The sequence below is a fragment of the Ovis aries genome, chromosome 5 (genome assembly GCF_016772045.2).
Source record: "Ovis aries strain OAR_USU_Benz2616 breed Rambouillet chromosome 5, ARS-UI_Ramb_v3.0, whole genome shotgun sequence".
Classification (NCBI taxonomy): Eukaryota; Metazoa; Chordata; class Mammalia; order Artiodactyla; family Bovidae; genus Ovis; species Ovis aries.
Window position 1 is genome coordinate 65115446 of NC_056058.1, and position 14243 is coordinate 65129688.

The following is a 14243-nucleotide window of genomic DNA, read 5'->3' on the forward strand; positions in this document are numbered from 1 at the left end:
ATATTTCTGAAGGCTGGCTTGGAGAATTTTGAGCATTATTTTACTAGCATGTGAGATGAGTGCAATTGTGTGGTAGAGCATTCTTTGGGATTGGAATGAAAACTGCCCTTTCCCAGCCCTGTGGCCACTGCTGAATTTTCCAAATGTGCTGGCATATTGAGTGCAGCACTTTAACAGCATCATCTTTCAGGATTTGAAATAACTCAACTGAAAGTCCATCACCTCTACTAGCTTTGTTTGTAGTGATGCTTTCTAAGGCCCACTTGACATCACATTCCAGGATGTCTGGCTCTAGGTGAGTGTGAGGGATCACATCATCATGATTATCTGGGTCGTGAAGCTCTTTTTGTACAGTTCTTCTGTGTATTCTTGCCACCTCTTCTTAATATCTTCTGCTTCTGTTAGGTCCATACCATTTCTGTCCTTTATCAAGCCCACCTTTGCATGAAATGTTCCCTTGGTATCTCTAATTTTCTTGAAGAGATCTCTAGTCTTTCCCATTCTGTTGTTTTCCCCTATTTCTTTGCATTGATCTCTGAGGAAGGCTTTCTTATCTCTCCTTGCTATTCTTTGGAACTCTGCATTCAGATGCTTATCTCTTTCCTTTTCTACTTTGCTTTTCACTTCTCTTCTTTTCACGGCTATTTGTAAGGCCTCCACAGACAGCCATTTTGCTTTTTTGCATTTCTTTTCCATGGGGATGGTTTGATCCCTGTCTCTTGTACAATGTCATGAACCTCTGTCCATAGTTCATCAGGCACTCTATCAGATCTAGTCCCTTAAATCTATTTCTCACTTCCACTGTATAATCACAAGGGATTTGATTTGTGTCATACCTGAATGGTCTAATGGTTATCCCTACTTTCTTCCATTTAAGTGTGAATTTGGCAATAAGGAATTCATGATCTGAGCCACAGTCAGGTCCTGGTCTTGTTTTTGCTGACTGTATAGAGCTTCTCCATCTTTGGCTGCAAAGAATATAATCAGCCTGAATTTGGTGTTGACCATCTGGTGATGTCCATGTGTAGAGTCTTCTCTTGTGTTGTTGGAAGAGGGTGTTTGCTATGAACAGTGTATTCTCTTGGTAAAACTGTTAGCCTTTCCCCTACCTCATTCCATATTCCAAGGCCAAATTTGCCAGTTATCCCAGGTGTTTCTTGACTTCGTACTTTTGCATTCCAGTCCCCTATAATGAAAAGGACATCTTTTTTGGATGTTAGTTCTAAAAGGTCTTCTAGGTCTTCATAGAACTGTTCAAGTTCAGCTTCTTCAGCATTACTGGTTGGGCATAAGCTTGGATTACTGTGGTATTGAATGGTTTGCCTTGGAAATGAACCGAGATCATTCTGTCATTTTGAGATTGCATCCAAGTACTGCATTTCGGACTCTTTTGTTGACCATGATGGCTACTCCATTTCTTCTAAGGGATTCCTGCCCACAGTAGTAGATATAATGGTCATCTGAGTTAACTTCACCCATTCCAGTCCATTTTAGTTCGCTGATTCCTAGAATGTCGACATTCACTCTTGCTGTCTCCTGTTTGACCACTTCCAATTTGCCTTGATTCATGGACCTAACATTCCAGGTTCCTATGCAATATTGCTCTTTACAGCATTGGACCTTGCTTCTATCACCAGTCACATCCACAACTGGGTATTATTTTTGCTTTGGCTCCATCCCTTCATTCTTTCTGGAGTTATTTCTCCACTGATCTCCAATAGCATATTGGGCACCTACCAACCTGGGGAGTTCCTCTTTCATTATCCTATCATTTTGCCTTTTCATACTGTTGAAATATTTAGATACTTTAAAAATTATGGATTATATACTTTCTTTGATCTTGTTTATAAATCAAGATCCAAATAAGTTCCATCCATAGAATTAACTCTGATGTCTCCTAAGTCTCTTAATCCATAGGTTCCTTATGACCCTCCTTTCTTTTTCTCACACTCTGCTTGTTGAAGACAATAGCGCTGTTTGTCCTGTAGACAGTCCCACAGTTTAGATGTTCTTGATTGTGTCACTGTGATGTGTACAGCAAATGTCATAGTCACCCATATTTCCAATTTACTAGCAGATTAAATACAGATTGTCTGTTTCTGGCTAGACTGCTTCATAGATGGGGCTATGTGCTTCCATCAGGAGGCATGTAAAATGTCTTTCTTTTTTGACCATAGCAGCCATTGATAATCTACCGATATCTAGTATTTCATTAGGGCTTACAAAATGTTGGCATTCAAATTTTATTTTACACAAGGAAAGGCAGGACAAATGCTTTATTTTCTTTTATTTACCATTTCAAACTATTAATGTGAGTCTCTGTCATCTTCCAGATGTGACCTATGGGGCCCTTTTTTCTTAATATCACTATACACTCATAAATTTAAATGTATCTGTAGTGTTTTATTCCTTTGCAGTTAATATTCTCATGGATGTTCTGATTTTCCCATCCGTAATTGGCATTTTTTATGAGTGTTGCTGAGTTTATAGGTTATTTGCATTTATTTTTCTTTTAATTTCCTATTGTTATCACTTGTCTCTTATTCTAGATAATTACTAGTGTCTTTCATTTCTCTCTTCAGAAAATCACTATATATTAGGAATATTACTTCTTTGCTCTTATGAGAAGGTTATTCCTAATAAGATGACATTAGTGATGTCAGAATATAAGTAACAAACTGGAAAACTATATTTACAGATTTTATCACAAAGATGAATTCACACCTCAGTAGGGAAGGGTATCACAGAAGTTGGAAACTGAGACCCCAGGCTAAGACTTTCCAGGGCTCCCATCAACACTCTATGATGTTGCATGTCTTACTTTAATACTCTGAGCCATTACGTTCCCCATATGAAATAGCTCTGTTCAGTCACTCAGTCGTGTCCAACTCTTCGTGACTCCATGGACTGCAGCATGCCAGACTTCGCTGTCCATCACCAATTCCTGGAGCTTACCTAAACTCATGTCCATCGAGTCAGTGATGCCATCCAACCATTTCATCATCTGTTGTCCCCTTCTCCTCCTGCCTTCAATCTTAAGTATCAGGGGCTTTAGGGGAATCCTAATAACATTATCTCATTTATTTATTGGAAATATTTCATGAGCAAATACAAGCTCAACAACAGTGCTGGCACATACAGGCTCAAAAAATAATATCTGAGACTCTTCTTGTTGATTACCAATAGTGATGGTAATCAATTGTGCTTTCATTAGAAGGATAGGTGTTGGGATCTATTCTGTTCTTAGGTTATTCTCAGATTATTTGGGTTTACCCAACACATCAGCATGGGAGAAGACCTGGCCACTCCCTAGGCCAGTCTTTCCTTTTGACTACCATAATGGTAGCAAAGAATACTGTAGCTTCATTTGGAAATCAATCACCAAAGAGTGTCATAAATGAATAATTTATATTGTGTTCTTACTCTGGGCCTAAGAGAAAATAAGCAGTGCACACAGTAGAGTTCATGTTCTCAATGACTTGGTCTAGTAGGCAAGACATGAATGTCTTGTCACACATACTACTATTGTTACTCTCCTAAAATCCTCGTAAGGAATGATGGTAAGGTTTTATGTGATAAAATTCATAGCATCATGAATTAATAGTAATTAATTCAGACTGAACATTGGTGTGTTCAAATTACTCCTCATAAAGAACGCTTTGATTAGATATTGTGGTTTGTCTTGAAGATTAAGCATTGAAATGTTAAATAGCATGCCCAGAGATAGAGATAGTGGATAGCTGAGTCAGGAAATAAACATGGGCTGGAATCTAAAACAGTATAACCTCTGGAGTTGATGTATCATGACAAAACAGTATCCTGGTTGACAGCCTCCTGTTACAGGCTTTTGCTGAACATCATTCCGTGGTGTTCACAGTGCTGCAGTACAGTAGATCTAACGTGTATGTGACCAAGAATAGGAGATCAGGGACCACTGTTCTAGGATTGAGGTGATACTTTTTAGTACTTTTCTTTATTGTGTTACTATTTGGAGATATATGGAAAGCTGTCCCTTAAAATGGTCCCTGGTAGCTTTATCACTGACCATCTAAGCATGTGATCCAGTGGCATTTTAAGGCTAACAGATAAGGAGGGTGTGATGAACTCAACTACCCTCAGGTTTAAGGCAGCACAGAACACCCACTATTTACATTTGAGGTCATGTGGGTATAGCATGTGCTGCCACTATGAATCTTGTTTGTATCCACATGGGATGTTGGTCCACAGGCAAATGTGACAGTTTATGATTAGGTGATTAAAAAAAGGCAAGTCATGCAAACAGCAGATCTCTTTAGGGAACTCATATGTATACTTGCTTTTAGGTTAACAAGGATGGCTTCTCTGGCAACACAGACCAATTGCCTAATGCAAAAAGAGGACCTGTGTTTCTAAATATCTGAAAGAGCAGGTGTCAGACTTGGAGGCCTAGTGGGCAGGTGCTCATGGAGAGGGGTGAGGGCGGGTGTTGTGTCTTCTATGAATACTATTAAAAGCACATCTTATGAGCTACTGCTGTTACTACCTACAAACCATCAATGTTTGACCTACTTTATAAGGTTTGAGATAAATATTTTATTAACTAGCAAAGACGAATACAGACCAGAAGTTAGTCCTAATGCTAAGAGATTCCCTAAAATTCCATGATAATGTTTCATGGCTTTTTTTCTAGAGTCTTTTTTATTTCACTGTTCTATTTAGAAGTCTGATCAGATAAGGAAGTCAGGTGCTAATGCATTGCAAGATCAGGTGTCTAAAGTCACTAGATGTGTTCTATATTCCTTAAAAATCTGCCCACATAGATTATCTTTGGCTATCGCCTATCAGTTCTCTTGTATAGTATCCAAACTACAGATGGATATAAAATAAGATCTTCAAATATGTAGCCAGAGGGGGGTGATTACAGTTCTGGGGGGGAGTACCTCAATCCCCTAAGTCTATTACATTGCATGGGCCTGACATTATTTTAGTAATGTCAACTAGTAGGGAAATGTGATTTATATTTTGCAAATTGATTTGGTCCCCTATCTCTGCTGCTCAGGAAGCCACTATTCCAATGTGTCACATGCCCTCCTCTGACTTTGGAAGAAATGTGCCCTATCCTGTTTGTATTCCTTCACTGTCCTCAACAGAGACTGACTAGGGCCAGTTTTCACATTGACATTCTTAGGAGACAAGACAGCATTCTTCCCTCAGAGTTCAAAATGAGGGATTTCCAAGTGTCAGAACTAGGTTTAATTGGAAATAAAATCTAGGAAAGACTCGATTGTGATTGTCAGCATGCTTGGGGAACACCACTAAGCATCAGGGGGGCTTCCCAAGTGGTGCTAGAGGTAAAGAATCTGCCTAATGCAGGAGACACAGGAGATGAAGGTTCAATCTCTGGGTCAGGAAAATCCCCTGGAGAAGGCAATGGCTACCCACTCTAGTATTCTTGCCTAGAGAATCCCTTGGACAGAGGAGCCTGGCAGGCTACAGTCCATGCAGAGTCAGAAATGACTAAGTGACTGAGTGTACACTGCGCTCTGAATCTGAATCCTGTCCTTTTCTCATTGAATGATTCTCAAGTGAATCACTTAATCCAAACCCGAACTTCCTTATACTTGAGGCATAGCCTTGGCGATATATGTGATGTATGCATAATGACAGTTCCCTTGGAAAGATAACTAGCACTGCTTCTCCGGTTTCCGGCAGGACCCAACCCTACTAGTGTAGGTAGATTTAAATTCACAGTTTATCCCTTCCCCCAAACCCTTCAACTCAGAAATCCTAATCAAGATCCATTCTAGAGTTGCAGTACCCTCATGGCCCCCTCATTCTCTCCCTAGCCCTGCCTTTTCTAGTTGCCTGCCTCTCTTGGGAATGTGTCTGCATTTGTGGATCAGTGCACATATTTGTGCTGTACTCACAAGAGTCATTTTTACCGCACACTCAACCATTGGGTGTGGGTCACATTCTGCCACCTAACAGCCCCTAATTGATACGTCTTGAAAAATGGCATATTCCCTGAAGCGTTCCAGGCTGCCCGACACACAAAGAAGTCACTGCCTCTATGATGGGCATTCTCACCATGAATCACTGGTGATTTGAAAGGCATGTTGTTCTATCTTGACGTGATCCCTTTGACAATACTTGTAGTATATATGCTTTCTCAGTTTACTTTGCTATGTAATAGCATTAATTCTATCACTGTTTCCAAAGATGTCAGGAAAGCTAATTTCTGAAGTTGTTGTCTGAGACCAGTTTCCGGTACACCCTACCACCCATGTAGCACCTTATTAATGAATCATGTACTTGTGGATTTGGTGAATATTTTTTCTTTTGCTGATGGTGCTAAATAAACCAGTATCAACTCAGAAGATGGGTGTACTGGGTAAGGAGTAGGGAGCATACTAAGGAAATGAGATTTTCTCCCAAGTAAACCAAGAGTTCCAGAATTCTCTCTACATATGAAGCAGAAATTAGGCTCCTTATATTAGTACAGTTCTGTCACTATGTTGGTGAACCATCGATTTTGTGGGGGATTGCCATGTCTTCCCACATCTGGGACAGAAGTTAGGAAATTGCAAAAGACAAAAGCTGCCTGGAATGAAAACTGGACCAGGGTAGCGATGAAGTCTTTAATATTTCTTACCATATCTCCAGTCCTTGTTATTGGCAAACATTATGTACTCAATAAACATTTGTTAGTAAATGCATTTCCAACCAAGGAGTAGTATACTTCAGTGACTTAGAACGAAGTGTAAGTAACTTTTCCCTGAAGCACCTTAACTTTTTACTACATTGTGGTGTAATGAAATCTGAAAGGTACGTGACATATTTTTATGTTGTTACTACCCAAACAAAAACAGTTTCTTAATATTAGTTAGGAAAAAGGAAAAGAAAATGTCTTTGGATAGACTGGAGACTTGAATTCTCAAAGCAGTCAGCACAATGTCTTTAATAACTCCATATATCATTGTGCTAAATTATAGCATTGTTTGCTTTCAGATTTGTGTTTCTTGGCCTTGGAATGCAGGGATAATTGTAGACTGTGACTTGACAATTATCAGCCTGCTATAATAGTAAGGCCAAGATCATCCTCAAATTGCCAGGCATCAATCAGCAAGAGGACAAGAAGTGAACCAGAAAATGAGTTTCTTATGTTACAAAGTTCTGTCATCTGCCCCAGACTGTAGGGGCAGTTGGGGTAATGATATTCATCTGAGCCTGAGGACCATCCAGAGAAAGTTGCTCAAAGTCACATCAAGGGCGGCAGAAGCCATCTCATGTGATAAAGGGGACAGGAACGACTCAAGCTCTGGAGGGGCAGTGAGATGCAGGTAGATAAAATCATGGAATGTCATGCAGAATGTAAGCCTGCAACCATAAAAATAAAACATTAGGAGCAACAAACTTTTATTGAGTACTTATGTCATGTTCAGTAATGAATGATTTATGTTACCCTGTTTCATTTTTATAAGCATTCTAAAGAGATAGGTATTTCTGTCATCTCACTTTTGGATAAAAATATGATCCTTCAGGAGACTGAGTGTCTTAGTTAGGGTTTTATTCTTGTGGAACCAGAAGTTGAGTTCTCTAATTATCCCAAAGCCTCTTCTTAAGTGTCGCCCTCTATTTCCTAACCAATCTTAGACTACTAAGAATAAGGGAGCCTTTTAATAATCAAAAAGGAAAATAATCATTTTTTAAAGCTGGAAGATCTCTGTAGGCCATGTATTTTTGCCCAGCAATGAAGAGACTCTGCACCCTTAAAGCACAAGTTGAACTGGTGGCGAATTAGACCCAGATGCAAAGTCCTTTGCTGCCTGTGCCACATCTTTTCCCCAAAATATCTCTTTCCTTTTATTTGTCTAATCTTGGATCCCTTGTCTTCATCTGCCTTCAGGGAGGGACAAGAAATAAAGTCATAGAGGGAAGGGCAGGGCAAACTGAGGAAGACGTGGAGAAAGTTAACAGTGAAATTGAAATTAGTATGTAGGCAGCTCCATTCCAGTGCATGCAACATGTACTCTTTATGTGTTTCTAGAAATCATTTTGGGCATTTCATTTGTTTAATCCACAAATTCCTGTAATAATACACGCCAAATTCAACGGAATCTATTTCTAACACCTGCACTGAAGGCTTTCATGTAGTCACAGTTACATAGAATCAAGTTCACTGGGACAGAATGCTTTTGGTTCAAATCTGGCTCAGCCACTTGTCACCTGAGTGACCTTCAGAAGGTTTTCTTAGCTTTTTATGTTCATTCATTCAAAAATACATACTGATGTCTTTCTTTGTGCTAGGTTGTGGGAAAAGTGCTGGAAGAGATAGAAGGATACTGGAGATTAAATCCCTTGTAAATGTGGAGTTTATGTTTTATTAGAGAAGGCAGGTAATAAACAAGGAAACCAAATAGAATATCATAAAGTTTTCAGCAAGTTTTAAAAGGAGAAGGGGGAATGAAGAGATATGCTCAGGGTTTAAAGTTTTAAATGATATGATAACAAGAGACCTTGCTGAAAAGGTAACATTGTGACAAAAATATGAAGTGCTGATGGGAAAAAGAAGACTCCAGGTAAAGGGAACTGTGAGAGCTCGAATCTTCAGTAGTCAGAGGCATGTTTGGGGAAGAGGTTGGAGACCCACATGGCTGGAGATGAATAAATGGAACAAGTGGGAGAAAGGCAGTGGTAACAATGATGACTTTGTGAATGTCAGTGTGATTTTTGAGCAGCGTAGTGTCACTGTCTTGCTCAAGGGGTGATTTGAGAGTGACAGCTGTGTTTTGAGCACACCTGCTGTACAGTGCTATAGGTCTATAATGATGCTTTGGACCAGTGTGGTAATATAAAGGAGGTGACAGGAGTGACCAGCTGTTGGATTTATCCTGAAGATAGAGCCACCAGAATCTGCTGATGTTTTAGAGGACATGCATGAAAGAGACAAGTCAACGTTGACTGGGAAAATTGGGGACTGGCTAATGGGGAAACAGTGGAAACAGTGTCAGACTTTATTTTTCTGGGCTCCAAAATCACTGCAGATGGTGATTGCAGCCATGAAATTAAAAGACGCTTACTCCTTGGAAGAAAAGTTATGACCAGCCTAGATAGCATATTCAAAAGCAGAGACATTACTTTGCCGACTAAGGCCTGTCTAGTCAAGGCTATGGTTTTTCCTGTGGTCATGTATGGATATGAGAGTTGAACTGTGAAGAAGGCTGAGCGCTGAAGAATTGATTCTTTTGAACTTCATTGTTGGAGAAGACTCTTGACAGTCCCTTGGACTGCAAGGAGATCCAACCAGTCCATTCTGAAGGAGATCAACCCTGGGATTTCTTTGGAAGGAATGATGCTAAAGCTGAAACTCCAGTACTTTGGCCACCTCATGCAAAGAGTTGACTCATTGGAGAAGACTTTGATGCTGGGAGGGATTGGGGGCAGGAGGAGAAGGGGACGACAGAGGATGAGATGGCTGGATGGCATCACGGACTCGATGGACGTGAGTTTGAGTGAACTCCAGGAGTTGGTGATGGACAGGGAGGCCTGGCGTGCTGCGATTCATGGGGTCGCAAAGAGTCGGACGCGACTGAACTGAACTGAACTGAATGGGGTGAATTATATTGGCATTGACTGAGAAGGCATAAACTAGAAAGAGTGTGGGCCTTCCTTGTCTTTGGAAGGATTTTGGTGTTTGGGCATGTACTATCTGACATATCTGTTAGAATTCCAAGTACAAATTTTTTACAGTCCATTAATAGGGGAATCTGGAGTTACCTGAAATATCTGGGTCTGGAAACACATTTCAGAGTTGTCCGTATGTATCAGTATTTTAAGCTGTGAAACTTGAAAACACCCCCTTGTGGACAAGGAAAGACTTGGAAAGAAGGTTCAGGGCTGAGTTCCAGGATGCTCTTATGTTAGGGATCAGGAGATTGAATAGATCTAACAGATATAACCAACAGACTGTGGCCTTGTTGATAACAAGCAAGTTTGGTGTCTTAGAAGCCAAGTATTTTAAGATAAAGAAGTGATGTATTGTCATCCCTTTGTCTCATTTTAGCATTGACCATAGTATTAATTACTTTGCTTGTGTTTACTAAGATTTGCTTGCTTCACTGGTTGAAATATACCACAGAAATGAGTCACATTTCCTGTCTGATCTTTAGTTTCCCTATATGTTGAGTGAGGGATTTTGGCTAGTCGTGTCTTCAAAAATGTCTAACCTTGATATACTATGACTTTTTCTGATTTGGTATGATTCTTTATGATTAGGTCTGAATCCATTCAAGTAACTGTGTGTTATGTCAGTCAGAATACAGTGTGTCTTTAGTTTAGTTTCTTTACACCAAATGAGCTGGACTCTAATGTCATTGTTGTATTTTTGTTGTCGGTATTGTTTTGAATATTTTCTTTCACTTGTGATCTTGTAGACCTGGAAGAAACCTCCATCCTCAAAGACTTCGAAAAGGCTGTCCTGGAGCCTGTGTGGAGGTTACAAAAGCCATCCCTCTGGTGGTGCCCTGAGCAGATTATTGCAACCCCAATGTTGCCCTGAACATTGCATTCAAGATTTGAGAAGATTAGGACTGCTAAGGTATGGGCTTGTGACTTTTTAGCTTTTTTGAAGGCAAATACATTTAAAGATAGTTAATCATTTTCACAGCCTTCTCTCCTCCTCATCTGCTCTTTTCTTTTTCTCTTGCCTTTCTCCCTCCCTCCTTTTAAGCAATGATCTGGCCTTTTGTTACCAGCTTGTGGGATGTGGTGGGATGGATAAAATTATAATGGAAGAAATGGAGGGCTACCTTGTCTCAGTAACAGAGGTGATCAGAGGGGAGGCAGTCTAAGTATGAAGAGAAATTTGTGCAGACATCTTTGATAGAAAAAAGAAATTGAGATTATTCCTTATGTGATAAGAGACATGTAAAGAAGTGGTGCATGTGACAAACTGGGTATTTCCATATTCTATGTTCACAGGAGACTTTTGGCAAAATGTTGGGTTATATCTTAAGTTTTTGAGGATAATTGTGTTTATATATCTTTTAGATGCATACCTAGGCTAGTGTTAGAATCTTCTGAGTTGAGTCAGGTGATCCCCTCATCTTTTCTAGTTACAATGATAATCATTCTTTGTATGTGTGTGTATTATATATATGTACATACACATACTTACATGTGTATGTATTATATATATATATTTATATATATACACATACAATTTGTTGAGTGTTGTATACTTGTCCTATATATGTATGGGGATATATATAGAGATCATATATACATGATGATCTATATATATGGATGATCTATATATATGGAGGGCAGTGGGGAAAAAGGGACAGATGGAGAGAAGAGAAAGAGAGCCCTCCAAAACCACCACTCATGGCATGCTTATTGTGAGTGCCTCAGGCATTGTACTGTAAGGTTTGAAAAGTCACAAATACAACTGATAACAACCATCTGGAATAGAGATTTCTGTTCTGGGAAGCCAGAGAAGAAATAAGTAAAAATATTTTTTAAGGTTGCATAGCAAGAAGGGGTCAGGGTCCAGACCCTTTACTAGACTTACTAGAATTTAAGTCTGTGCTCACTTATTGTGTAGTACAGTGGGTCTGTATCAGCCTAGGAGCACAGGGCATGTCCAGGAGAAACTGGAGAATCTCTCAGACAATTCAACTGACAACTCATTTGCTGTCAATTTACTATGCCTCAAAGGAAAAAAGCGCTGATAACCAAAGGCTTCTGGAAACTGGCAGAGCAAGGTAGCTGAGGTGTTGGCCTGGCTTCCTACTTGTGGCACCATAGGCCTCATCATTTGTGCAAGATGGAGGCCCAGAGCTGATGAAAAATTGCTTGTAGCCACAAGCTTGATTTTATTGATTCTCTGAATTTCTCACTGATACAATAAGTGTGGTGCACACTTCTAGTTGATCATGAATAGACCTTCCTATCAGGATGAAGTACATATACTTTCCGTCTGGTTTTTGTAAAAACCTCCAGTGCCCGTGGTTTAAGCTCTCATGTTCATGTTCCTCATAGTACCTTGGAAAGTGTGCTAACAGACTGATGAAAATGTGAGGGTGGTATTTCAAACACACACTTCTCTTCCCTTTATTCAAGTTTTTTTTTTTTTTTTATGGTAAAGAGAGAGAGATTGTTTTTCCTTCTTTGATTCAAAGGGCATCTTTAAAGCAGATTAAGTATAATTACTATTATACTTAAGTTCACGGTTCACATACTGCTGAAGCCTGGCTTAAAAAATTTTGAACATTACTTTACTAGCATGTGAGATGAGTGCAATTGTGTGATAGTTTGAGCATTCTTTGGCATTGCCTTCCTTTGGGATTGGAATGAAAACTGACCTTTTTCAGTCCTGTGGCCACTGCTGAGTTTTCCAAATGTGCTGGCGTATTGAGTGTAGCACTTGCACAGCATCTTTCAGGATTTGAAAGAGTTCAACTGGAGTCCATCACCTCCACTAGCTTTGTTCGTAGTGATGCTTTTTAAGGCCCACTTGACTTCACATTCCAAGATGTCTGGCTCTAGATGAGTGAGCACATCATCATGATTATCTGGCTCGTTAAGCTCTTTTTGTACAGTTCTTCTGTGTATTATTGCCACCTCTTCTTAATATCTTCTGCTTCTGTTAGGTCCATACCATTTCTGTCCTTTATTGTGCCCATCTTTGCATGAAATGGTCCCTTGGTATCTCTGATTTTCCTGAAGAGGTCTCTAGTCCTTCCCATTCTGTTGTTTTCCTCTATTTCCTTGCATTCATCTCTGAAGAAGGCTTTCTTATCTCTCCTTGCTATTCTTTGGAACTCTGCGTTCAGATGCTTATATCTTTCCTTTTCTCCTTTGCTTTTCGCTTCTCTTCTTTTCACAGCTATTTGTAAGGCCTCCTCAGACTTGGCAGAGGTGATACCATTTAATTAAAAGCACTAAAAGGAAACTGCCTGGGATCAAATGTAGGCTCCTCCATTTTGTTGTAATTCACTGAACTTCTGCCAGCCTTGGTTTCTTCATTTGTGGGTTGGGGGTGTTTCTCATGCCCACTTGATACAGAGTGAAGATGAAGTGAAATTATGCTTGTGAAGTGCTTGCTGGTTCCTTACAATCCCTGGGTAAATAGTAAACTGCCATTTTTGGTTGTAGAGATTATATGAGGGATGACAATCCGGAGCAAAGAGAGTAACATTATATCCCATTTATGTGGTTTCTGAGTCATTTATGTATATCTATGCATCCACTTAATTGTAGCTGAAAGCAAAATACTGTCATTTTTTAAAAACTGTATCAGTTTCATTACAAGAATTTGGAAACTGTCAAAGAAGTTGACCCTATTGCCCAAAGTAATAATAATAATTTAATTAATATGCAAGAAATTACATTGTGAAAAAAATTGTCATTTAATGTAGATGTTACATTTTATCTGTCCAGAGTGATTGAAAGCCAGCCTGAAACTATTTAGCATTTTTACGGGTATCAGCAAGGTTAATTATCTGAGGAATCGTAAGGAGCTGAATTCCTTTATGCCCCTCTCCAATTTGTGATGCTGTCATAACAGTTTTCACAAGACTTGGGTATATGTGATTATTTTAGTGTGCTTTTGAAAGTCTCAGTTTCCATAGTAAAAATTTAAGATCAGAAATGTTGCAAATATGTGCTCACTAACAGTGCTTTTCCTGTAAAGTACAAATTAGTCTATCACCAGTGTGCTGTAAGGTAGAAAATTCTCTTTTGCTGTTTAGTTGCTAAGTTATGTCCAACTCTTTGCAACCACATGGCCTGTAGACCACCAGGCTCCTTTGTCCATGGGATTCTCTAGGCAAGAATACTGGAGTGGGTTGCCATATTTTTCTCTAGGGGATCTTTCCAACCCAGGGATTAAACAAACCTGTGTCTCCTGCATTGTCAGGTTGGTTCTTTACCACTGAGCCACCTGGGAAGCCCCTAGAAAAATCTATAAACACCTCCAAAAATGTTATCAAAGGGAAATTGAAAGCTGCTTTTGAGGGTAGCATTTGTCCCTGTTTCTGTCACCACTAAGTATGGTAAGTTGGGTAGTGAGGATAAGAACCTTCCCAGTACTGTCGGGATATGTGGGGATATGTGTAGGGTGTGTATATTTCCTCATCTGGAATCTTTCTCATCAATAAATTCTTTCTTAGGCTGGTTTTATGCAAGTGTTAGTATTTGTCATGGTTCACTTTTGTATTCATCCATTTCCTTTGGATATGGAAATGATGTTTTGTGTATTT

General features: G+C 39.5%; 1 protein-coding gene across 4 annotated transcripts in view; it reads left to right on the forward strand.

The window, feature by feature from the left end:
* SGCD (sarcoglycan delta) overlaps window positions 1-14243 on the forward strand; it is a 1058523-nt gene that overhangs the window by 435194 nt on the left and 609086 nt on the right. For all 4 annotated transcript variants that reach the window (XM_060415950.1, XM_042250671.2, XM_060415951.1 and 1 more), the window contains one exon: window positions 10413-10576. The gene's annotated coding sequence lies outside the window, so the exon portion shown is untranslated. The remainder of the gene's footprint in view (window positions 1-10412; window positions 10577-14243) is intronic.